The 24,638-nt window shown below is 42.7% G+C and overlaps 1 protein-coding gene across 1 annotated transcript in view; it reads right to left on the bottom strand.

Moving 5' to 3' along the window:
- Positions 1-24,638, bottom strand: part of LOC306919461 (uncharacterized protein) — a 53,927-nt gene that overhangs the window by 1,658 nt on the left and 27,631 nt on the right. The window lies entirely within an intron of this gene.

Raw genomic sequence — 24,638 nt, forward strand, 5'->3', positions numbered from 1 at the left:
CTGCAAATTATTCAAAAATAAGGACAACCAGATTAGCTTGTAGAGCGGCTATTTTCAGTGCAAAGGATACACTTGGCTTTACACTAGGGATGTCGGGGGTTAACCGGCTAGCCGGTTAGCCGACCGTTAAGAAATATCCGGGTATGCTTATCAGCTTTACGGTTAATTTGCATAATAATAAATGCGTGTTCTGATCTTAAATCCCTTTTATTTTAGATCGTTTTTAGTAATAGTACAACATAAACATTACAGAGACTGTAGTTGTCACTGTACAATACTTTAAAACAGTTGTCATGTTGCACACATGCCTAAAATTGCTGTTATTTGCGCCGGCCAGCTTGTCACACTCCAGGCTGCATGAACAGCAGCGCTCGGGCGCTGTTTTCTGCCCCCGCAATGTCGTTGTCCCAAAGTTCTCTGTTGTACTTCAAATGGCTAGTTGGCTACAACGGTAGCTTTGCGGTAGTCAAAACTTAAGCGAGTGACAGCGAGACGAGATTAACACAACATGTCGACCGTATCAATGCAGAGACCTACTTGGCGGACCTCTGTACTGTAGACGCGCAGATGCATGCATGCAGATGCGATGCGTTGTTTATTGATGATTAAGCCTACAACAATTTATTTATATTGTTAAATGTTGCTTTTTTGTTTGTCTTTTTAAAAGGAGCATAAATAAATGTATACCATTTCGTCTACCAACTTTAATTATGTAGCCTATACATGCATATTACATTTGGGGTAGGGTAAAAAAAAAAATCAACCAATTATCCGTTAATGACCCGGTTAATCCTGTCGGCTAACCGGATGGGAAATTATCCGTTACCGACATCCCTACTTTACACATCAGGCATTTATATTTTGCCTTATGGCGGAGTTGCTCGCTGAAAGTACCTGACCTAAAAGCAAGCTCACAGTGCGTTGTGATGAGACACGCTGTGGACTTTCTTTCGGCAGAGCGATATGGGGAGAAATATGTCTCAAAAGTATTCACAAATATTCCATGATTTACAAATGTGTTTCCAAGATTTACAAATGTGTTTCCAAGATTTGCAAATGTTTTTCTATGATTTGCAAATGTTTCTCCATGATTTACAAATGTATTTTGTATTTTTACAAAAAAAGAATAGATTTGTGTGTGCGTTTATCCTAAAATACCATTTGTAAATCCTCAATTGTGCGTGTGAATTGTAAATCTGCATTTGGCATTCCTTTTTCCTGTTGAATCATTTTGAGACAAACGTCACGCTTTTTTATGATAATTTTTACAAATGTATTGTCCTATCCACAAAACAACTTGTAACTTGTAAGTTGGCATTTAAATACATGTGCTATGATTTTTACAAATATATGACAATTTGTAAAAAATATATATATATATACTTGCAGGCGCATTTATCAAAAAATATCATTTGTAAATCATCAACTCTGTGTGTCAATTGTTGCCACTGCATTTGTGGATTTTCTCAATGCATTTGTGACACCAGCCACTTGTGGATTTTCTCAATGCATTTGTGACACCAGCCACTTGTGGATTTTCTCAATGCATTTGTGACACCAGCCACTTGTGGATTTTCTCAAAGCATTTGTGAAACCAGCATGCGGTAAAGATTTCTCAAAAAGGTGATTGGCTGCCTTGTTGCTAGGCTGCCTCTAAGCCAATGGGAGACTTACCATAAATCCTATAGTCTGAAGATCATAAAAACACACAGCAACATGAGCTACAAGCCGAGGGAGGGCGAGGTGAATTTGCCGGTCGGCCCATGGGTCGGCCGGTCAGCCCATGGGTCGGCCGGTGGCTCATGGGTCGGCCGGTCAGCCCATGGGTCGGCCGGTCAGCCCATGGGTCGGGCGGTCAGCCCATGGGTCGGCCGTTCTGCCGCATGGGTTGGCCGGTGGCTTATGGGTCGGCCGGTCAGCCCATGGGTCGGCCGGTCGGCCCATGGGTCGGCCGGTCAGCCCATGGGTCGGCCGGTGGCTCATGGGTCAGCCGGTCGGCCCATGGGTCGGCCGGTGGCTCATGGGTCGTCTATTAAAGGAGCATTCAGTGATTTGGAAAACTCCCCGGTCCGCCCCGGTAACAAGATGGGGTGACACGCGACAGGCCAACAGCACGCACACCAAGGCCCGCCCCCGCTCGATCGGCGGAAGGCCCCTCTCTATCCTGATTGGATGAAGGCTGGGCCACCTAGCCAAAAACGAAACCTACGGTTTTTTGACCCCAGGGGTTAACTGGGGACAGAGAGGAACTCCTTATATGGTCAGCACACTCTATAGTAGGGCGGATTATCACAACAGAACAAAAAAATAAGTGATATTTGAATTAAAGGAGCATTCAGTGATTTAGGTGATTTGGAAAACCACCCAGTCCGCCCCGGTAACAAAATGTGCACATGCACACGCACTACAGTTGGGGGAAGTGCAACAGGCCAACAACATGTGCACCAAGGCCAGCCCCCACTCGATCATGATTGGAGGAAGGCCCCTCTCATCCTGATTGGATGAAGGCTTTGCCACCCGCCACCAAAACTGAAACTAGGGTTTTTAGACCCCAGGGGCTCACTGGGGACAGGGAGGAACTCCTTATATGGTCAGCACACTCTATAGTAGGGAGGATTATCCCAAAAAAAAAGGAAAAAAAAGTGATATTTAAATCACTGAATATACCTTTAAGTGAAATCACTGAATATACCTTTAAGTGTAATAGTGTAATAGGATAACATGTGTAATAGTGTAATAGGATAATGTGTGTAATAGTATAATAGTGTAATAGTATAATAGTGTAATAGGCTAATAAGTGTAATAGGCTAATACGTGTAATAGTGTAATAAGTGTAATAGTGTAATAGGCTAATAAGTGTAATAGTGTAATAGGATAATATGTGTAATAGTGTAATAGGCTAATCAGTGTAATAGTGTAATAGGATAATATGTGTAATAGTGTAATAAGTGTAATAATGTAATATGCTAATACGTGGAATAGTGGAATAAGTGTAATAGTGTAATAGGATAATATGTGTAATAGTGTAATAGTGTAATAAGTGTAATAGTGTAATATGTGCAATAGTGTAAAAGGCTAATAGGTGTGATAGTGTAATAAGTGTAATAGTGTAATAGGGTAATAAGTCAATAGTGTAATAGGCTAATAAGTGTAATAGGGTAATATGTGTAATAGTGGAATATGTGTAATAGGATCATACGTGTAATAGTGAAATAAGTGTAATAGTGTAATAGGCTAATAAGTGTAATAGGGTAATAGGATAATATGTAATAGTGTAATAATGTAATAGTGGAATAAGTGGAATAGTGTGATAGGGTAAAATGTGTAATAGTGTAATAGGATAATTAGTGTAATAATGTAATAAGTGTAATAGGCTTACACTATTAGACTTATTACGCTATTACACTATTGCATTATTATCCTATGACATGTATTAGCCTATTACACTATTAGACTTATTACGCTATTACACTATTACATTATTAGACTTATTACGCTATTACACTATTAAACGTATTACGGTTTTACACTATGACTCTTATTACACTATTACACGTATTAGCCTATTACACTATTACACTATTACACCGGTCGACCCATGCGGCCGACCCATGGGCCGACCGGCTGACCCATGAGCCACCGGCCGACCCATGAGCCACCGGCCAACCCATGCGGCCGACCGGCCGACCCATGGGCTGACCGGCCGACCCATGGGCTGACCGGCCGACCCATGGGCTGACTGGCCGACCCATGGGCCGACCGGCAAATTCACCTCGCCCTCCCTCGCCTTGTAGCTCATGTTGCTGTGTGTTTTTATGATCTTCAGACTATAGGATTTATGGTAAGTCTCCCATTGGCTTAGAGGCAGCCTAGCAACAAGGCAGCCAATCACCTTTTTGAGACATTTTTACCGCATGCTGGTTTCACAAATGCATTGAGAAAATCCACAAGTGGCTGGTGTCACAAATGCATTGAGAAAATCCACAAGTGGCTGGTGTCACAAATGCATTGAGAAAATCCACAAGTGGCTGGTGTCACAAATGCATTGAGAAAATCCACAAGTGGCTGGTGTCACAAATGCATTGAGAAAATCCACAAATGCAGTGGCAACAATTGACACACAGAGTTGATGATTTACAAATGATATTTTTTGATAAATGCGCCTGCAAGTATATATATATATTTTTTTACATTGTCATATATTTGTAAAAATCATAGCACATGTATTTAAATGCCAACTTTTTTTTTGTGGATAGGACAATACATTTGTAAAAGTTATCATAAAAAAGCGTGACGTTTGTCTCAAAATGATTCAACAGGAAAAAGGAATGCCAAATGCAGATTTACAATTCACACGCATAATTGAGGATTTACAAATGTTTTTTTAGGATAAATGCACACACAAATCTAATGTTTTCTTTGTAAAAATACAAAATACATTTGTAAATCATGGAAACACATTTGTGAATCATGGAAACACATTTGTGAATCTTGGAAACACATTAGTAAATTGTGGAATATTTACAATACATTTGTGAAAATTATCATAAAAAAGCGTGACGTTTGTCTCAAAATGATTCAACAGGAAAAAGGAATGCCAAATGCAGATTTACAATTCACACGCACAATTGAGGATTTACAAATGGTATTTTAGGATAAACGCACACACAAATCTATTCTTTTTTTGTAAAAATACAAAATACATTTGTAAATCATGGAGAAACATTTGCAAATCATAGAAAAACATTTGTAAATCTTGGAAACACATTTGTAAATCTTGGAAACACATTTGTAAATCATGGAATATTTGTGAATACTTTTGAGACATATTTCTCCCCATAGAGACACTGTCGTCAGAACTTCAGTTCGGTCATGACTGTCGTTTGAGGTAATGCAACAAAGTTGTAAGAACGAGACAGCATATTATCAATTGTAGCATATTTGTACATATTTAGTACTTAAACACATCGTTTAGAATGGTATGGCGCTGCACTAGTATAGCCTTTGCGTTATTGACATGTTTGCGGCCTAGCGGCTGGAATTTTGTGATGCGTGTTACCTTTCATGACTTATTGACTTTGATGTTTCAAAAACCACTGCTTGCAAATTATGACTCATGATTTCACACCTGATTGTGTTCCTTTAAGTAGCCTACCACAGCCGGAGTGAGTTTTTGGGGGCTTGCGTTCTTGTATACTTGATATCGGATCATACAAACCCTGCCGCGTGGTCAGATCAGTCAACGCAGGGAAGCTGGAAGTACATTCACTAAAGACGCCAAGACAACGCTCCACACAACCCAAACTGTTCTCCCTTATGGCTCCAAAACTATGGAATGGGCCTGAGCTGGCTTAGCGGTCCAGGCACCTTGGCTGGTAATCCAGCATGACAATATGTCGCGGGTTCGAGTCCCGATCTTGACAAACATTACTGTGTGTCTTTTCTGCCCATCTCTCTCCCCGTTTTCTGTCTACCTACAGTAAATCTATCAATAGAGGCAGAAAAGCCCCAACAAATATCTAAAAATAAAAAACAAACAACCTATGGAATGCACTTCCCATTGCAATCAGAACTCCTGACTCACTCCCAATCTTCCGCGGTAGCCACCACTTCAGACTCCATCGTCCGTAGCACTTGCCCTAGCCTCGACGACCTTACAGGCCTATGCAAAGGCTCAATTTACGTAACTTAGATAGCATTTTATGTAGACATTGCACATAGTGTATACACAGTTTCATTATATACATATTCCAATGTTAGGTTCTTAGCTTACGTATGATTCTTGATTTGTATTCATGTATTTGATGTATTACCATGTTTTGTTCTTGCTTACTGTACTCTGGATTAAGAGTGTCTGCTAAATGCCTAAATTGTAAATTGTATTCAACTTTACTACAGGTTTAAACCACAGTAAATAAAACACTACATACCTGTGTTGTACAATTTGACTACAGGTTTTATCCTTGCATCAAACAGTCCATGTCTCTGGTCCATCTCTGGCTGTTCCTCTGACGATGTTGAATGTCTTTTGGAGGCCATCTCTCTAGATACTGTAGACCTCTCCCTGTGGTGCTCTGTGGAAATCACCAGTAGAAAGACCTTTCATTATAATACATATTCAAATCAAACTTTACCAAGTCTATTGTCTTGTTCAGTATAAAGGAGCAGTCACTAGTTGTTTGAGTGCTAAAATAATTATCCCCATCCTGATGTGAACATCAGCTGAAAATAAATTGTATATTGAATTTGTAAAAGGGAAAGAAAAGTCAAAAAGTAACACAAATAGCCAATCTACAAGCTGCTCAAAACGTGTGGCATCATGAGCTTGTAAAACATGGTAAAATATTGGACATAGTTTGAATGCTGATTAATCGTGATTAATACATTTTAAACTAAGATGCATTCGATTAAAATGTTTATTCATTTGACAGCCCTACTCAAAATGTATTTCAAATTGAAAGAAGTATTTCTTTAAGCAGTATTTTTTTTTGCCTATTTGAAAAATGTCAACAGTCATTGACCCACCAGCCTCTTCATGTATTTGAAGTAGCTCCTCTTGTTCATATTTAATCTGTGGAGGTTGTGGTTCCTCCTGGACCAGACTGGAGCTCCTCTCCTCTTCAGGTGGAACCTCCTCTTTACACACAGGAATGTGCAGAAAGACTAGGAAAAATACAAAGAGACTTGTACCTCAGTGCAGAGTAGTGGCTGGAAATAGTATCAACAGATTACTCTTTGGCCACATTTTCCTAAATTGAACTTTGATAGTGCTCTGATTGCGCTCTGTGCTGTATGGCCGTTTGTTTACATTGTAGCGTTCTCATAGAAGATGTGAGATGAGCTGAATGTTAGGTCAGTGAGTCTTCTTCAGCAGGTTAGTTAATACTGAAGTAGAATTAACTGCAAAGCTTCAGTGAACCCATTCATACTTTTACTGCCGAACCGTCGTCCCATTCATAATATGATCAATGTAGTCACATTGTTAATGCTAAAATCGATAACCGGGTCATATCGGTTCATCTTTACACTCTCAGTACTACCCACTTTCACCAATAAAACAAATAAAGACAGAGTGATTTAAACTTACTATGATCCAGGTGGTCTTCAGGTTCCTGTTTAAGGTGGTCTTCAGGTTCCCGTTTAATAGAAACAGTTGTGGCTGGAGAACTGATCTTCACCTGCAGACTGGACTCCACACACTCTGGAATAAAGGAATACTTTAATAAGGAATTTGATGTGATATTAACAACTTTCATAAAAAGGCTTCCACTGTTCATGTAGTGAAGAAGTGGTCCGCACACAGGCTTTGCTCCAGTAGTGTTTTATTGTGTTAAAACACCATAAATTAAGACACAACGTTTCGGTCGTGAACGGCCTTCATCAGGTGATAGTAGTTAGTATGTGACAGCCTCCCTTTTATCATGGTCGTCACGTCAAGTGACTGATGTTGACTGGGCAGGTCATTTGCAAACACCAATGAGTGACATGAAATGTATGAATAACCACCACAGCAAGCAAGTTTACAATAATACAACACAGTTGCCGCTGTATAATTTATCATATTAAACTTTATAAACACCTCCTGTATAAAACTGAACCAGACTAAATAAATGAAAAATGAAACAACAAAATGAAAGAACATCTAGCAAGCAGTATTTTTTCATTGCATATTTGAAACAGCCTGAATCAGTTTATTAACAGATTAATGATCCTGAAATAGATAACACAAGTAGGTATAATATTGTTGCTGTGAGGTGGAAACCTCTTATGTCCAAAACTGTTACTTTTCAGAAAATGAAAATTAAATGAAAAATAAAAATGAAAAGCTTGTAGATCGGCTATTTTGGTTACTTTTGTCATATATTAATGTGATTGTTCATCATAATAATAAACATACAGTCGTTGTCCGCCTCATCGATACATCACAGGTGACACTGTAGAATGATGATTAGGACATTAATTTACAAAAAAACATCAAAGGTTAAATTATGTGAGAGAGAGTGCATTTTCTGGCACCGGCGGCAGCAGTCCGACACCCTACCCGAGACACTAACCTCACAAGGAAGACACAGGTGATTTTTAACTGGCAACGCATATCGGGAGCCGCGACTGTTGTCGGCAGTTGCGGCGTCGGCCGCAAAACGAACCAACACTACCGCGGAACTCCACTAATCCCCCCACCTTCCCGGGGCAGGTGCCGCCCATCCCCCCGGCAGTGCTGCGTCTGATACAAAAGTAAACCCAGCTGCTATAATAGAACAGTGAGAATCATGTAGATCTCAGGATTCACATGGAAACGGTGAGCACAGAACGGAGACCAGATGTCTCCCTTTGCATGGGACAGTCCCTCATTTACAAGACTTTTCAAGCGTCCCACGAAATGAGACCCTGTCCCACATTGTGACTCAGGCACGGATTGGCTAAGAAAATCGGCCCTGGCATCTGTGGTGGTCATGACGTCATTATGTCAAAACCACGCACAAAAATGTTGACATTTCCCATTACTTTTGGACAAATAGTTTTACGGTTTAAATAACAGTGTAAATAGTGTTCTAAATGTATATAAAATGAAACATATCATTGTGTTAGTTACTAGTTAATTGTATTTTGAATATTGCGTTTAAGGCTTAGTTAGCGTATATAATCTGATTGATATAGCTCTGCATGATTGCTGCTTCTGATTAGTTACTAACTTACTAGACAAATTTAAAATAGTATTAGATGTTTCCCGTTAATAATAACCTATGCTAATTATTACTGAACCATTTTAGATATTTATATTTCACCAACAGGCATGATATGAATTTATAGGCCAGTGGCCGCTGGCCGGCTCCATTTTGCGCAGTACGGCGCAATCACAGCTCAGTCCATTTTAATATCATAGCGCTCAGTTATCTATAATCAAATCATCTACTTGTACTCATTAATACTACAGTTTCATACTCTACAGAGAAAAAAAACAACAACTGCTGACTTCATCCAGTCAGCCAGGCACCATACTCCCACTGAGCATGGCTTTACGCATCATCATCAAATAGCCTATAAATAAGGCAAACGGAATAGTTACTCTTTCGCACGCAGACAAAGCGGCAAGAGCATGGCACAGCAGCAGCCAAAAACAAACACTGTAACGCACACACCAACATTGCACTGCGTATTCACACAACAGCTTCTACGTAATTATGATCAGACAACTTCACTAACATTAGGCCGCCTACCTGCTTCTTTTTCAATCACTTCAGCCTTAGCCGTAACATTATTATTCTCGTCCTGACTCAGACTCTCCTCCCCCGGTCCAAGTCCTCGGGCTCGGGGTCCTCGGGGATAACAATGCACGGTGGTGGCGGTGGAACCGGAGCAGCGCTTGGTGAAACACCACCACCGCCACCACCACCACCGTGATGATCCTCCGAAGCAGCGGTGCTGCTAGTGCTAGCCGGCTCCTCTGCAGTTTCGTCGCCGACAACAACACTCTTTTCTTGGCCTTTACCGGCTTTTTTTATCCATAATGTCACTTTGTCTCACCTGTTAATTTTCTTCACCGCGCCAGCCTTTTTTGAATTATCATACGTCAGAGTAAAACGGAGCAAACCACTTCAGCGGCCGAGGGGGAACAGAGGCTCCACCACTCCTCCACCAATGTCACAATCACTTAATTCAACCCCCCTATGAGATTATGGACAGAGTGGACTGGGGCCGGCAGCAGGCCGGTGTTTTTTGTTTTGTTTGTTTGTTTCTTTTTGTTAAGCCTGCGGCCCTTCTGGCAAATGCCAGAATTGCCAGACCGTCCAGTCCGGGCCTAATGTGACTGACAGGCATCAATGTTCAAATGCCCTAATATAGTTAGTCCCCTAATAGTTGGCTTTCTGTTGTAAAGCTCTCTCAATGTCTCTTTTCCTGATAGATGTATTTTTAAGCCTTTAAAATAACATTAGCAATATCTCCTAAGCTACAGTACCAAGTCGGCCATACGACAGAGAGATGCCAGAGGGGTTTAATAACAAAATCGCACGCACGCACGCACGCACGCACGCACGCACACACGCACACACGCACACACACACACACACACACACAGCTACTGGGAAATGTAGTTCAGTTCAGCTAGCTTAATGCTACCTGTAGCTAAGCTGGTGTTGTTCAGAGTTTACTAACCTGCAGTATGTAGTTTGGTGGTGTGTGTGTGTGTGTGTGTGTGTGTGTCTCTACATACCTGCAGTGTGTAGATCGATGTCCATATCAACATCAATGTCCAGCACTTTGTTTTGTTTCTCCAGCAGAGTTTCTAGTGTCTCCATCTCTGTCTGGAAGAGGTTGCACATGACCTGAGCAGCCAAACTGAGGCGCTCCAACACAAACACTCTGACATCAAGCTTCACACAACAAACATCAGCACCACCACTCTGCTGCTGTTTGTCCAAAACACACAATATGTCCTCTCCCACCGACGTCATGTGTTCATGTATCTTCAGCCTTACAGAATCAATTTGACACGTTTTGACGTCCATTATGAGATGTTGTTTTTAGCACCACTCTGAAAAAATATTTCACACCACGATGAAAAACAACCATAGAGCTAAAGGCTAACAACCTCCATGCTGCAGTGCTAACCTTATATAATCTAAGGTGCTAACAGCAACAACAACACGCATTTACTTCCGTTTCTGGATCAACGTGATTCGAGCGCATGCGCAGCAATGGATGATGGATCCTCCAGCCGTTTGCTCAATGCAAAGGCTCTGCCTTTCGCCCCCTGGTGGAGGAGGTGTGTAACTGGACGGACGGATTGAATACTTTATTAACAATAATCTAAAATAATGATCTAAAACCATTATCTAAAAGGATATAACATAAAAGCCCTGAGGGCTTGTTTCCAGACAGACAGACAGACAGACAGACAGACAGACAGACAGACAGACAGACAGACAGACAGACAGACAGACAGACAGACTAGAAATAAATACATACATACATAAATAAAAACACAGATTTAATAATAGGTAATAATAATAATGAATAAACAGAAAACAAGTTTAGATTAGTTTAGAATAATGGAGGAGAGCTCCAAAGGCATAGGTCAGGAAAAACATAGGTTTCAGCACATTTTGATAGTTTTAGTCATAGTATTTTGAATAAAATTCTATTTAGTTTTAGTCACATTTTAGTCACCTGAAATGTTTTTGTTTTAGTCTAGTTAAATATCATAAGATTTTAGTCGACTTATACGTGCCATTGTGCTGAAAATAACCGATCTACAAGCTCACAGCGTGGTCCGATGTGACGCGTTGTGGGCTTGTAGATTATTTTTCCGGACGCCACACCCACGCATAAAATGACTTGTCTTATTACTTCTACTGGATCTCTTATACAATAGTACCCCATAACATTTTTGTCTATAGTTATTTGTTGTCAAAATAGTTAGTTTTTGTATTTAGTTTTTGTCAGTGAAGAAAGAAAGAAAGAAAGAAAGAAAGAAAGAAAGAAAGAAAGAAAGAAAGAAAGAAAGAAAGTGGAAGTTACCCTGGGTAAATATAGTAACTTTGCTTTGCTTTGCTTTGGCTTTGTTTTAGTGGGTCCTACAATGTCTTTCTGATGGCCTGTAGGCCTACTTGAATTTGATTAAGTGATATTTGAAAGATTTGTTATGACTCAATAACAACTGACACATTTAATAATGAGCTACAGAATGGCCTACACAATATAGAATGTGATGGTCTGTTAAGAGTTTGCATTCATCTAATTACTCTGAAACGGAAGCCAACAACTGCCGTTCGCCACTGTCAATGTACTGTCATTACCATTAGTTGTGGTATGATCTCTGCCATAGACAAAATTACAGTTATCGTTCTTGGTGTGGAGGGACAGGCCTCTACACTTTACATCACACTTGTCATTGTGTAAAATGATCGAAAACACAGCATGAGCACCTCTTAGGGCCAGGTTACTTTTGGACGAAGCAGGGGTCAAACTGGCTGCCTTGGTCAAAGCGGGGATTGAACTGGCGACCTTGTGGTCCATACTTCCCCTGACCTTCTCAGAAATGATAAATGATAAAGGATTATACATGAAGCTGAATTAGAAATTAGAATCCATTCACTTGATTTCTCTCCTTTTCTCATTCTTGTCTCCACCAAGCCGAAGGCATGGGGAGAGAGTTTGTTTTGCACTACGTCCGTCCGTCCGTCCGTCCGTCCGTCCGTCCGTGTGTGTGTGTGTGTGTGTGTGTGTGTGTGTGTGTGTGTGTGTGTGTGTGTGTGTGTGTGTGTGTGTGTCCGCTAATCTCTGGCACCGTTGGCTTGATCGCAGCCATACTCTGCACACACACTCCCTGAATGCCAAAGCTGAACCTCTAATATTGTTCTAATATTACTCCTTCAGATTTTATCAAACACACACACACACACACACACACACACACACACACACACACACACACACACACACACACACACACACACACACACACACACACACACACACACACACACACACACACGTAAACATTTTGCCATACATCACACACGCTCCTATCCTCCTGGTGGAGACCTGTGCCCAGAAGGGCACTTTTTCTAGTTTCTTCTCTTTGTCTTCTCCCCCTTCTTCCCCCTCCATTTTTCTTCTACCCCCCTCTTACAGTCCATTGTTCCCCAGCTTCAGCTTGGGCTGAGCCCAGTTGGCAGCTGTTGAGTCGTTTGGTATTCATAGTAACCAATTGAATACACTCAAAGAGTCTGAAAAGGTTTGGGAAATCAGAAGTGGTCTTTCAACAAACCCTACCAATAGTCATTAAGACATGCAAATCCCTTGACTCCTTCAAAACTGCTCTCAAAAGGCACCTACGGACGGCTGCAATTCAAAACTGGCCCCCGTAAAATCTGAAATACTACTTTTGGTCTATAAAGCATGGCTTGGGGCCTCTGATCTTGTGTTATCAACCACCATTCATACCTCTGGTCATTTGGGAAAGGTTTGCTTTATGAACCTAAAAAAAAACATAGCATTCAGTTGAATGTGTAACATATCTGGAACAAACTCCCTGAAAATTGCAGCTCTGCAACAACTCTGTTATTTTAAATCACAGCTAAACACGCATGCATGTTTGCTGCTGCCTTAATTGAGATGGTGTAATTATTATTCTACACTGACATTTAATATAATTTATTTAACTTATTTCATTCATTTCCGTTGATTGTTTTTGTTCTTGTACTATTGCCTTTGCTCTGTGTCCTGAATATGTGATTTATATTATGGCAACATTGTTCAAATCCAGGGTAGAATAGGAAAGTTACACAGTGCAGCTTTAACTTTATATTTTTACTTAATCTAATTGCACTTTATGATTTCATATTTTCTTTTCTTAATGTTTTACATAAAACACATTGAATTGTCTTGTTGTTGTGAGCAGTGATTGGCCAGTTGTGTTCCATTGTTGGTGTGTCACGCCCCCCCCTCACTCTGATTGGATGACCAGGGCCCTCTGTTAGTATTTAACAAGAGTTTGTTCTGCCTTTAACTCTGGTAGTTGTTAAGAGCTGAACTTCTCCTTTCTGAACCAGCTGAAGCGTCTAGTTTTGGTTCTACTTTAGTACTTCGCTCTAGGCCTATTTAAAAATCTATTTGGACAGGTTTTGACTTGAGTTATGGCTTTACTACAAACATTGAAGTCCTTGGTCAACCAGAGACTATCTGCTGCTGCTGAAGAGATATTTGGGGTTGTTGGAAGAATTCTAACAGAGTACGAGGATGAAGCTTTCCACATCAAGCAAGAAACTGACCGCCAACGCAAACTACTGGATATGGTTCTACAACCAATCGTCAAACTACACAGAGCAGGTTGGTAAAACATTTACAGAGAGAGAGAGAGAGACCATTGCTGTTTAATTTTTTAAACAGCAATGGTGACTATTTGTAATGTAAGAGGAACTGGTTGAAACTTTGTGAGTTTGCATTGATAATAGTCAATAGTATTCTAGTTGTAGTTTCCTCCATTCATAAACAAATATTGACAACATAATCAAGTAGTAAGGAAGACTTAAATAAACTGTTGATCGTGTATAATCATAGACTATTTAAGGAAGAAATTAAATAAACGTGTTGCATTCCAAAACAACATCTGATAGCAGTAGGTTGTAGCTACTTACATTTGAGAAACAAGGAGTGTCTTGTTTTGGAAAAAAGGCAGTGTTGAGTTCAAAAACAATCATTTGAAGTTAGGACAGATATTAACTAACAGCAGAAGTTAATTCCTTCCAACCACAACTACATAACTGGTTGAGCACTCCAACTCTTGACTAATACATTACAAATACATATCTATGATAGACTGTAGGTCATGTTCAAACATGTTGTTGTGAATTATCTGCATGCTGTCTGAACGGCAGCCTCTGGTGGACATTCCCCATTCCCTGCATCCATAATGAGACACCTGTTTGCCATCACACCACTCAACTCATTAGCCAATCACAGTTTAGGTGTGCCACATATAAGCAGTCACTCACTCCACAGCCCTCACTCAGTTTCCAGACCTCATCCAAGCCACATGCAGAACATGCACTTCCCACTGAGACCACAGCCATGCGTACTTGACAAAATGTAAGCTCTTGTTTATTGTATTATTTACTTACTATATTATGCTCTGAGTTATGTTTTGAGTTACTTGATTTATTGCATTTACTTGACTTTACTGTTTTAAATGCTGAATATTGATATGCTCCATTTCTCTGTCTTTCTGTGTCAGAACCATGGTTTCTGGAATGTGGAAATAAATACAAACACCAACCTGAAAAGTCAATGTCAAGTCTTTAATCTGAACATTTCTGGGTGGTCAGCAATCTCACCGAACAACGAACTTTAAATGTAAAATATGGTCCTTCAATCCGGAGGCTGACTGCCCAGATAGACATTGACTTTGATACTACACTGAAAACATTGGAATTGAAAATATGCTGCAAGAGAAAGAAAGCGGAGGAACAGTGCCCAAGACCTACCCCGGCAGGGATAGACAGAAACCCCAGAGGTATGGGACGGCACAGCCCCCCGCACAAAAGGCCACACCGGCCATGGAGTCCCTGGCCAACATGGCCGAAGCTCTAAGAAGAGCAGAGATGGAGGGGAAGGAAGAAATGGAGACAATGAGGAAGAAAATGGAGGAGCTTGGCAGGCAAAGCAGAGAGACGTCCAACCTGCTATCTCACATTAGCACCCTGCTAATAAGTGGCAATCAACCAATGGAGGAGCCAGATGACCACCATATCAGAGCCGTAGGGGGAGCACTTCCCACCGGACTCCTTGTTGGAGCACAAGGGGGAGCACCTTCCCCCAACGCAGACGACGACCCTGAGGAGGTAGTGCATTTTAGTGCAAAAGAATACCTCAAATCCCTCAGTCATCAGAGGAGTCCAACACGGCCTGAAGAGAGGGTTGAGCCACAAGGGGGAGCACCTCCCCAGGATTACCACCTAACTGCACAGAAGCAGATGATGATCATATGCCCACCAGTTCAGGTGGTGCATTCACACCCTACTCTTCCCCAGTTGAGCCCAGCCTATTCTCAGCCATTCCTGCCATTCAGCCAGCTTAGTCCTCCACCTGTTCCAGCACCTCCCGACCTGGTGCCTCGTGCTGCACCTCCCGACCTGGTGCCTCGTGCTGCACCTCCAGTCCTGGTGCCTCGTGCTGCACCTCCAGTCCTGGTGCCTCGTGCTGCACCTCCCGTCCTGGTGCCTCGTGCTGCACCTCCCGTCCTGGTGCCTCCTGCTGCACCTCCAGTCCTGGTGCCTCGTGCTGCACCTCCAGTCCTGGTGCCTCGTGCTGCACCTCCCGTCCTGGTGCCTCCTGCTGCACCTCCAGTCCTGGTGCCTCCTGCTGCACCTCCAGTCCTGGTGCCTCGTGCTGCACCTCCAGTCCTGGCGCCTCCAGTCCTGGTGCCTCCAGTCCTGGCGCAAGTGGCGCCATCCAGTCCGGCGTGTGTATCGCCATCCAGTCCGGCTTGTGTATCGCCACCCAGCCCGGCGTGTGTATCGCCATCCAGTCCGGCGTGTGTATCGCCATCCAGTCCGGCGTGTGTATCGCCATCCAGTCCGGCGTTTGTATCGCCATCTAGTCCGGCGTGTGTATCGCCATTCAGTCCGGCGTGTGTATCGCCATCCAGTCCGGCGTGTGTATCACCATCCAGTCCGGCGTGTGTATCGCCACCCAGCCCGGCGTGTGTATCGCCATCCAGTCCGGCGTGTGTATCGCCATCCAGCCCGGCGTGTGTATCGCCATCCAGTCCGGCGTGTGTATCGCCATCCAGTCCGGCGTGTGTATCGCCATCCAGTCCGGCGTTTGTATCGCCATCCAGTCCGGCGTGTGTATCGCCATCCAGTCCGGCGTGTGTATCGCCATCCAGTCCGGCGTGTGTATCGCCACCCAGTCCGGCGTGTGTATCGCCATCCAGCCCGGCGTGTGTATCGCCATCCAGCCCGGCGTGTGTATCGCCATCCAGTCTGGCGTGTGTATCGCCATCCAGCCTGGCGTGTGTATCGCCATCCAGTCCGGCGTTTGTATCGCCATCCAGCCTGGCGTTTGTATCGCCATCCAGCCTGGCGTTTGTATCGCCATCCCGCCTGGCGTGTGTCCGGCCTCCAGTCCCGGCCCCGCCGCAAGCACCGGTCTTCCTCGTGGCTCCACTCCTCAGGGTTTCCTCATGACCCTCCTCCAGTATGGCCTCACCGGCGTCAGCAGTTTCCGGTCTGGCTCCCCTACCATGGTCGTCCGCCAGAGTGGTCGTGCCGACAACCGCAGTCCCCTGGGTGGTCCCAACCACCCAGTCACCATCTGCACCTGCGTCGCCCTTCGTTCCTGACTGGGGCGGCCAGTTCCGTTCCTATCCAGCCTCCAGGCCGTCCGCCTGAGATAACCCCCTGTCACCAGCCCAAATATCTGGTCAACACGGGGCGGCTGAACGCCTCCCTTCACCAACCCCAAGTTTTTGTTCCATGGGGTGGCTGACTGTCCGTCTTCCCAGACAACGTCCGACACTGAACTGACAACTGAACATTTATGTCCATCCCAGTACACTACACTCACTGCCACCCCAACAGCATCAAGACAATTCTCTATATTCACAGTAGCTGAGCTACCGTGGGGGCGGCTGTTGTGAATTATCTGCATGCTGTCTGAACGGCAGCCTCTGGTGGACATTCCCCATTCCCTGCATCCATAATGAGACACCTGTTTGCCATCACACCACTCAACTCATTAGCCAATCACAGTTTAGGTGTGCCACATATAAGCAGTCACTCACTCCACAGCCCTCACTCAGTTTCCAGACCTCATCCAAGCCACATGCAGAACATGCACTTCCCACTGAGACCACAGCCATGCGTACTTGACAAAATGTAAGCTCTTGTTTATTGTATTATTTACTTACTATATTATGCTCTGAGTTATGTTTTGAGTTACTTGATTTATTGCATTTACTTGACTTTACTGTTTTAAATGCTGAATATTGATATGCTCCATTTCTCTGTCTTTCTGTGTCAGAACCATGGTTTCTGGAATGTGGAAATAAATACAAACACCAACCTGAAAAGTCAATGTCAAGTCTTTAATCTGAACATTTCTGGGTGGTCAGCAATCTCACCGAACAACGAACTTTAAATATAAAATACATGTAATAATTGGGTTTCTCTTTTATATATTCTGTCTAGACGCCATACACCTCCTTGTGTGTAAAGAGGAGGTATTCCCTGAGCAGCGGGAGAGAACCTCCAGACTGGTCCAAGAGGAACCAGAGTCTCTACAGATTAATGAGGAACAGGAGGAGATAACCTCCAGTCTGGTCAAAGAGGAACCAGAGTCTCTACAGATTAAAGAGGAACATGATGAGCTACTTCAAAGATCAGAGGAGGATGGTGGATCAACAGAGATATCACTGTCAGTGAAACATGAACATGATGAAAACATACAAAGGGAACCTGTAGCCAGCACCTCATCTCAACACATGGAAACACAAGCTGATGTAGTGGACTGTGGAACATCACAACCAACTAGTGATGATCAGCTCCTCTCTTCACACTATTCTGAATCTGATATCACTGAAGACAGTGATGAGTGGGATGAGACCACGGATGACCACTCAGGTTTAAACACACTGAAATCACATAATACACAACACATGGGAGGAAATAGTTTGTGTTTGAGCAACAAGCTGCTCCATGACCTCAAATCACCAAAACAAAGTCACTCCACAAGGAGTCACATGAAACGTATGAAACGTTTTAGTTGTGCAGATTGTGGCAAAATGTTTAATCGCAAGGTATTTCTGGTGAGGCACGCAATGATTCATTCAGGGGAAAAGCCATTTGCTTGCACAGTGTGCGGCACATGCTTTAGTCAAAAGGGTACTCTGAAATTACACATGAGGACTCATACAGGGGAAAAGCCCTTTACATGTACAGTTTGTGGCAAGGGCTGTAGTCAAAAGAGTGATCTAAAAAGACACATGATGACTCATACAGGGGAAAAACCCTTTACATGTACAGTTTGTGGCCAGGGCTGTCGTCTAACGCATGATCTAAAAAGACACATGAGGACTCATACAGGGGAAAAACCCTTTACATGTACAGTTTGTGGCAAGGGCTGTAGTCTAAAGACTGATCTAAAAAGACACATGATGAGTCATACAGGGGAAAAGCCATTTACGTGTACAGTTTGTGAAAAAGGCTTTGGTCGGATTGGTAGTCTAAATACACACATGAAGACCATACATCAGACAAATGTGTTAATTAAATGATGAGTGTTTTTCCATTTTCTTCAAAGAAGGCATTATAGTTTGCTGATACTAATATAACAATATGAGAATCAGTGTTTGTCCACATGTCATCATGAATTAATGCACTAGTGGTGCAATTGTAACTCGTCTCTGTGTGTTGACATGTGTTGTGGGTTGTTTCGACTAACATTAGCATAGTGTATTTTGATCACTTAGTTTGATCATTTGTTTAGATTCTCTAGTATTTTGTCTTCATAGAATGCATTGTAAAAATCAATATTTACTCTGTCATACCTGTAAAAACACTGTCTGTAATTTATTTATTTATTTTTCAAATAAAGGTTTGACAGCTACAGATCCTTTATGTGTGTTCATTACAGAAAGCTCATCCACATGTGTTTCACCTCCTTTAAGTATGGACATCTTGTGCTGTGAACAATAGTGACAAGAACGGTATTGTCACATTAAACGGTATTGCTACATTAAACATGGTAGGATTAAGTCTAAAAGGTTCAGGAATACCAGTAATGACACAATACTCTGTAAAATACAAAATTAAATAAATAATACCCTTTCAAAGATATTTCTCAAAATGTAAACACTCTTTCTTTTACCCCTGAGTCACTTAAGGACGCCTATTATAAGTTGTGGGCCCACACACACACACACATTTCAACCAGCAAGGCCGGAATTAGCCTCGGTCCCAGGCTTACTTATCTGCGGGGCCGGAATAGGAGTAGTTCCACTGCAGACTCTCAGCACTTTTTGTAGTAGTAATTAATACTAATAGGCAACTGTAGCTGTACCACAGCTACAGCTACTGTAGGCTCAGCATCAAACTTCCATTAGGCTATGCCAAGTGCCAACTAACGCCAAATGTCCCGCGAATCATTTTAATATGACGACATCAAATTAATTATTAACCATACCGGTATTAACCCATTCAGGCCTGACGTCGAAATAAAAAAAAACATTCGCTCTGAAAGAATATATATTCAATGATTTGTGCCGCATTTTTACGATTTTTCAAAAAATAGCAGACCTACAAGTTCATAGCGCGCCACTCGGTGGCGCGCTATGAGCTTGTAGATCTGCTATTTTTCAATAGCTAAAGTATAACATAATGCTTAGTTAAAACACCAAAAGGGGTTCCCGCCCAAAATGGGTTAAAAGCTATAATATGACACAGATGCGTCCTCAGGTCTAAATGGGTTAAGCATACCGTGCGTATGGTTGAAATAGCTTGAAGAAAAATAATTCTGCTCCCCGTCCTCTTTATTTCAACCTATAAAACAAACAACGTTGTTGAGCAGAATTATATCCTGTGCTGACAATCCACTGTTTTCTTCATTCATTGTGTTCGCTTTTTGGGTCCAGCACCGTATTAAAAAACTGGGATGTGCATAATCGTTTCCCTTCTTTACTTATGAAATAGACCTACTGTCCAGAACAAATTAATTCCCCAGACATGATTCAGATATTAATCAGAGCTTCGTTAATCAATGCGGCTCTGATAAAAATATTGGATATCTTTGTTTACCTCTGCAAAGGCGAGTGTGCAATTTGTAGAAATGGCTCTTTATAAGCAATATAATTGCCAAGTAGGCCTAGGCCAGGGGTGCCCAAAAGGTAGATCGCGATCTACCAGTAGATCACAAGGGCTGTGCAGGTAGATCACATTAGCCATTACACGAAACAGGTCTTTCAGATTTTTCCGACTCCATCCTATATTGGCTAAGATTGTCTTCCAAATTTCGCAGGAGTGCTCTGTTTCAAACAAAATGCCGCAAATCATGAACACATTGTGTGATTTCCTTTTTGCACGCACATTCCCACTAGGCAGAGGAAGAAATGCCACTTGAACATTTTCAACCCAGCCTTATGATGGCGCTATAACTGGCCGATTCGTGTTTTTACCTATAACTGCACCGATCTGTGTAAAACCTTGTATGCACACTCCCTAGAGGCCAAGGAAAAACCTTTGCCTGGAATTTTTCACATCTGCTCTTTTCGCGCCACCAGGAGGCCCACATATACTCCTTCAGCTTTTATCCAAATGTCACCCAAATCGGTACACATGAGCACATGTGATCAAGACAGGTTTGTTGGATTTCTCATATCCCATCCTAATTGGCTAAGATGAGTTTTTACTCAGGAGTGGCCCGTTTGTACAAAAGGCCAAAAATCGTCAATGCAGTGTCCAGTTGCGTTGAAACTGTGCACGCATATATTCCCACTAGGCTGAGCAGAAAATGCTACTTGACATCTTTCAAATCAGCCTGATGGTGGCGCTCTAACAGCCCGAGGGGCACTTCTTCTAGTTTGTCATAGTTTACAGTGGATAAAATGAACACTGCAGGTTAATACCAACATGAGTTATAGTCTATACACAAAACGAAATCAGAAGATAAACAATGTCATAATGTGTATACTTTTGTGAAGGTGCGTGAGCTAGAGGCCGAGGTTAAAGCTGAACAGAAACGTGGAGCAGATTCCATCAAGGGTGTCTGCAAATATGAGAGGAGAGTGAAGGAGCTGACATACCAAGTATACTTTGCAGTGGTGGAAAAAGTACTCACTTTTTTAGTAGAAGTAACAGTATTGTTAATTGGAAACAAAGTACAAATACAAATACTTCACAATTGTACTGTCAGTGTTGGGAATAACACGTTCCTACCGCGTTACGTTACGTAAAGAAACTGTTTTTTGCAGTAACTATTAACGTAACTATTTACCATTCCAAATTCAGTAAAGTTATAGTTACTGTGATTGCTTTACCTGCGTTATGTTATGTGATCCAACCAAGCGTGCAGCGTGCACAGAACGAAAATACGTCGCTTGGATGCACCTGGGTCCCAAGGTCATCGGGGTTTCGGGTCTCGCGAACATCATACCCCGGGGTGATCAAGTCCAGACTTACGTCCCAGTAGCTACCCTCGATCAGACCCACTAGGGAAAGACCAGGGCCACACAATCCGTTGGGTCCACTCCGGAACTACTCTGCTGGGACTGGGAGGTACAATTCTGGCATGTGGAGGGACTAGGCTCTGTGGGTGACGCCAGGACCTGTGTGTTGCACCAGACTCCCAGCACCAGGGGAGCTTTTAAACTTGGAAATACAGCCATTATTTTGAATTTGTGAAGATAAAGTAGGCCTACCCTAAACATATCAAGGTAAAATTCAAGTTGTGTGGAGGACAGAAACCAAAGTCCACAGCGATAAAGAGCAATGCCAATTTATTAAAGTACCTTAACAAAGTTCATGGCGCGACAAAACTAGTCGCCAAAGACCCGACCTCTACCACCACCCCCACCAGTGACCCAGATGGCTACAATAAAGATGCCTGTCAAAATCTCTGAACATATCTTTGAGTTTTATTGTTCCACTACATTCCATAAGGTAAGCTACAATGAATAACAAAACCCAACGAAAACCCATTTTTAAATTGTTTTTATTATCATTTGTTTAAGTAAAGTAACTAATAACTAGTTACTTCACTGTAACTAGTTGTTAGTGATAGCACTGATAGCACTCTTATCATCATGACATACATCATCATGCATCACATTCCGTGCTCAACCAATCAAATCAATGCAAATGTCATTCCGGCCAATCACTTTTGGCGTCTTCACTCTTCTGCCCTCACTTTTATCTTCAATATGCACTTTGCTCATCCAATCAAATCATCACTATGGGGCGATCAGCCAATGACAAGCCAATGTTTGTGTTCACACAAACCCGGAAAGCTGGGCATAGCGCCCCTCAAATAATAACAATAAGTGTAAGTAGCTCTATGGACTCAATAGAGACGGAAAGAGGGGGACAGGGGGGACATTCCAGGTACGAAAAGAAGCGCAGTCATGTCGCATTAAGCTTGAGATGGTGGGATTACGTCCACTGTGAGATCTCAAGCACGCAGGCATGAAGAACATTGAAGACCCCTTGTCGAGTTTATTCCGTGAGTGGGATCATTATAATATTAAGTGCCGGCCCAGCTTATATTTGTAACTTCATGTTGTGTCAGTTATGTATAGAATGTTGGTGCTATTATGAAGTTCACTGCCTATACAGTAAATACTCTGTGTTATATAAGAACAGAGATCCTCTTATCACCCAATTACAGTATGTCTCAGGGATGTAGATATTAATACAGCTAATTGGGGGGTAAATGTGTTACTAATACTATATACCAGGAATGCGAGTTCATACTAGGACAGGACATGGTATGGGGATAGGAAGTGTCGGGTGACAGAGGAAGGGGCGAGCTATACCAGGGGGCACGATGTGTTCGTTCATTCATACAGAAACAATGTAGCAAATGGGATGACGCGTTTAAGTAAGTCCTTTTAATGTGTTATATGTTCGTTAAATGCTCTAAATTCAGTCATAAATGATGCATCTATGCAGTCGCTATATCTGTGAATTAATAGTATGTATCTTGTGTTTCTCTTTGTGTTTGCAGTTATTACCTAAACGCCACGGTCTCAGATTCCTTTGTTGTAATGATCATCATGCTATTGTATTAGATCTAACACGGGCCAGACAAGGCAAATAAGGCTTTATACTGTACACAAGTGTAGTAGAAGTATGTTTGTACGTGTGTGAGTGTGTTATGAGATAATAGTAATAAAATGGCCAAAATCAAGTGATTGTTTACGGGCATTATTGCAACGTCGAGGCTATGTGTGTTTGAGTAATATAAATGTTACCTTGGTGTGTGTTAAATCACAGTTACCAGACCTGTTTGTTATAACCCCTTTGCGGAGGGTCTGAATCAGTAATTAAGCAAAGCTATGAAACAGCAAAGTTTAGTTATATCCGTACAGTAATAATTAAATGCTCTGTAATTCACCAGAGTAATAATTAAATGTGGTGTAATTCACCATAGTAATAATTAACCGTGTGTAATCACCGGTGAGTAATAATTCATTGCGGTGTAACCCACCGACGGATTGCTGAAGCAACGGTACTTAATTCACCGTGGCTAAGCAATACGAGCATTGTGTGATCCACATGCTAATGAAAGCCATTGGCCCGTGTTAGCTTAGCTGTTAGCTTAGCTACTACGTGATCAATGGTGGTTGTCTGCTGTTAGCGTGACGCTAGCTGGGAAGCAAGACAACGAAGGGACGGCCATCCAGCGTTTGCGGCGGAGCATCGCTGACCCGTCATCGATCGCCGTGTCCAAGGACCAGCGACCGAAACCCGTAGGCTGCCCGGAGGTAGCTGATATCTGCGGGAATCATCCGTGCCGTACCAAGGTGACCTGAGTTGACTCGGGAAAGGATGCTAGCAGCGTGATCCTGCTGCTAAGGAGGTTGTGCCCTGGGTGCTAGGAAGCATCCGGTTTTGCCGACCTAAATAAAGAGTTTCAGTGCCCACATGAGTGCTTGTGCATTGGGGGGAATATCGCTGGAATTGTGTGTTGCAGAAAGGAACTGTGCATTGACTTTGGGGGGTATACCAGACCAAGCTAAATTGTAAACAAGCAAGGAGCTAGCCACCTTCCCATTGACATTGCATTGTGCCTAGCAACCAACTAGCATTAGGCTAACGGTGGCTAACTGGCTGACTGACGCTAATGCTAAGCTAAAGGAGGGCTGACTGACGCTAATGCTAAGCTAAAGGAGGGTAACTCCAGTTGATGTTGTTGGGCTAGCCTAGCCAACGCTAACGCTAATAGCATAGGGGTTGGGGCTACCACATTGTGTATGTTTCACAGCACGACTGGCCGCCAGAGAGGAACGCCGAACCGGCCATCTAAAAAGAGAGACAAGGTTGGTGGGGGGGGGCGAGCGAGTAGCCTCGTGTAACCATGGCAGCCTTAGATGCGTTAAAGAAAGCGCGCTCGGCGAGCCAAGGCGCGTTAACAAGGTTAAC

Source organism: Electrona antarctica, assembly GCF_951216825.1.
Source record: "Electrona antarctica genome assembly, contig: scaffold_25, whole genome shotgun sequence".
Lineage (NCBI taxonomy): Eukaryota > Metazoa > Chordata > Actinopteri > Myctophiformes > Myctophidae > Electrona > Electrona antarctica.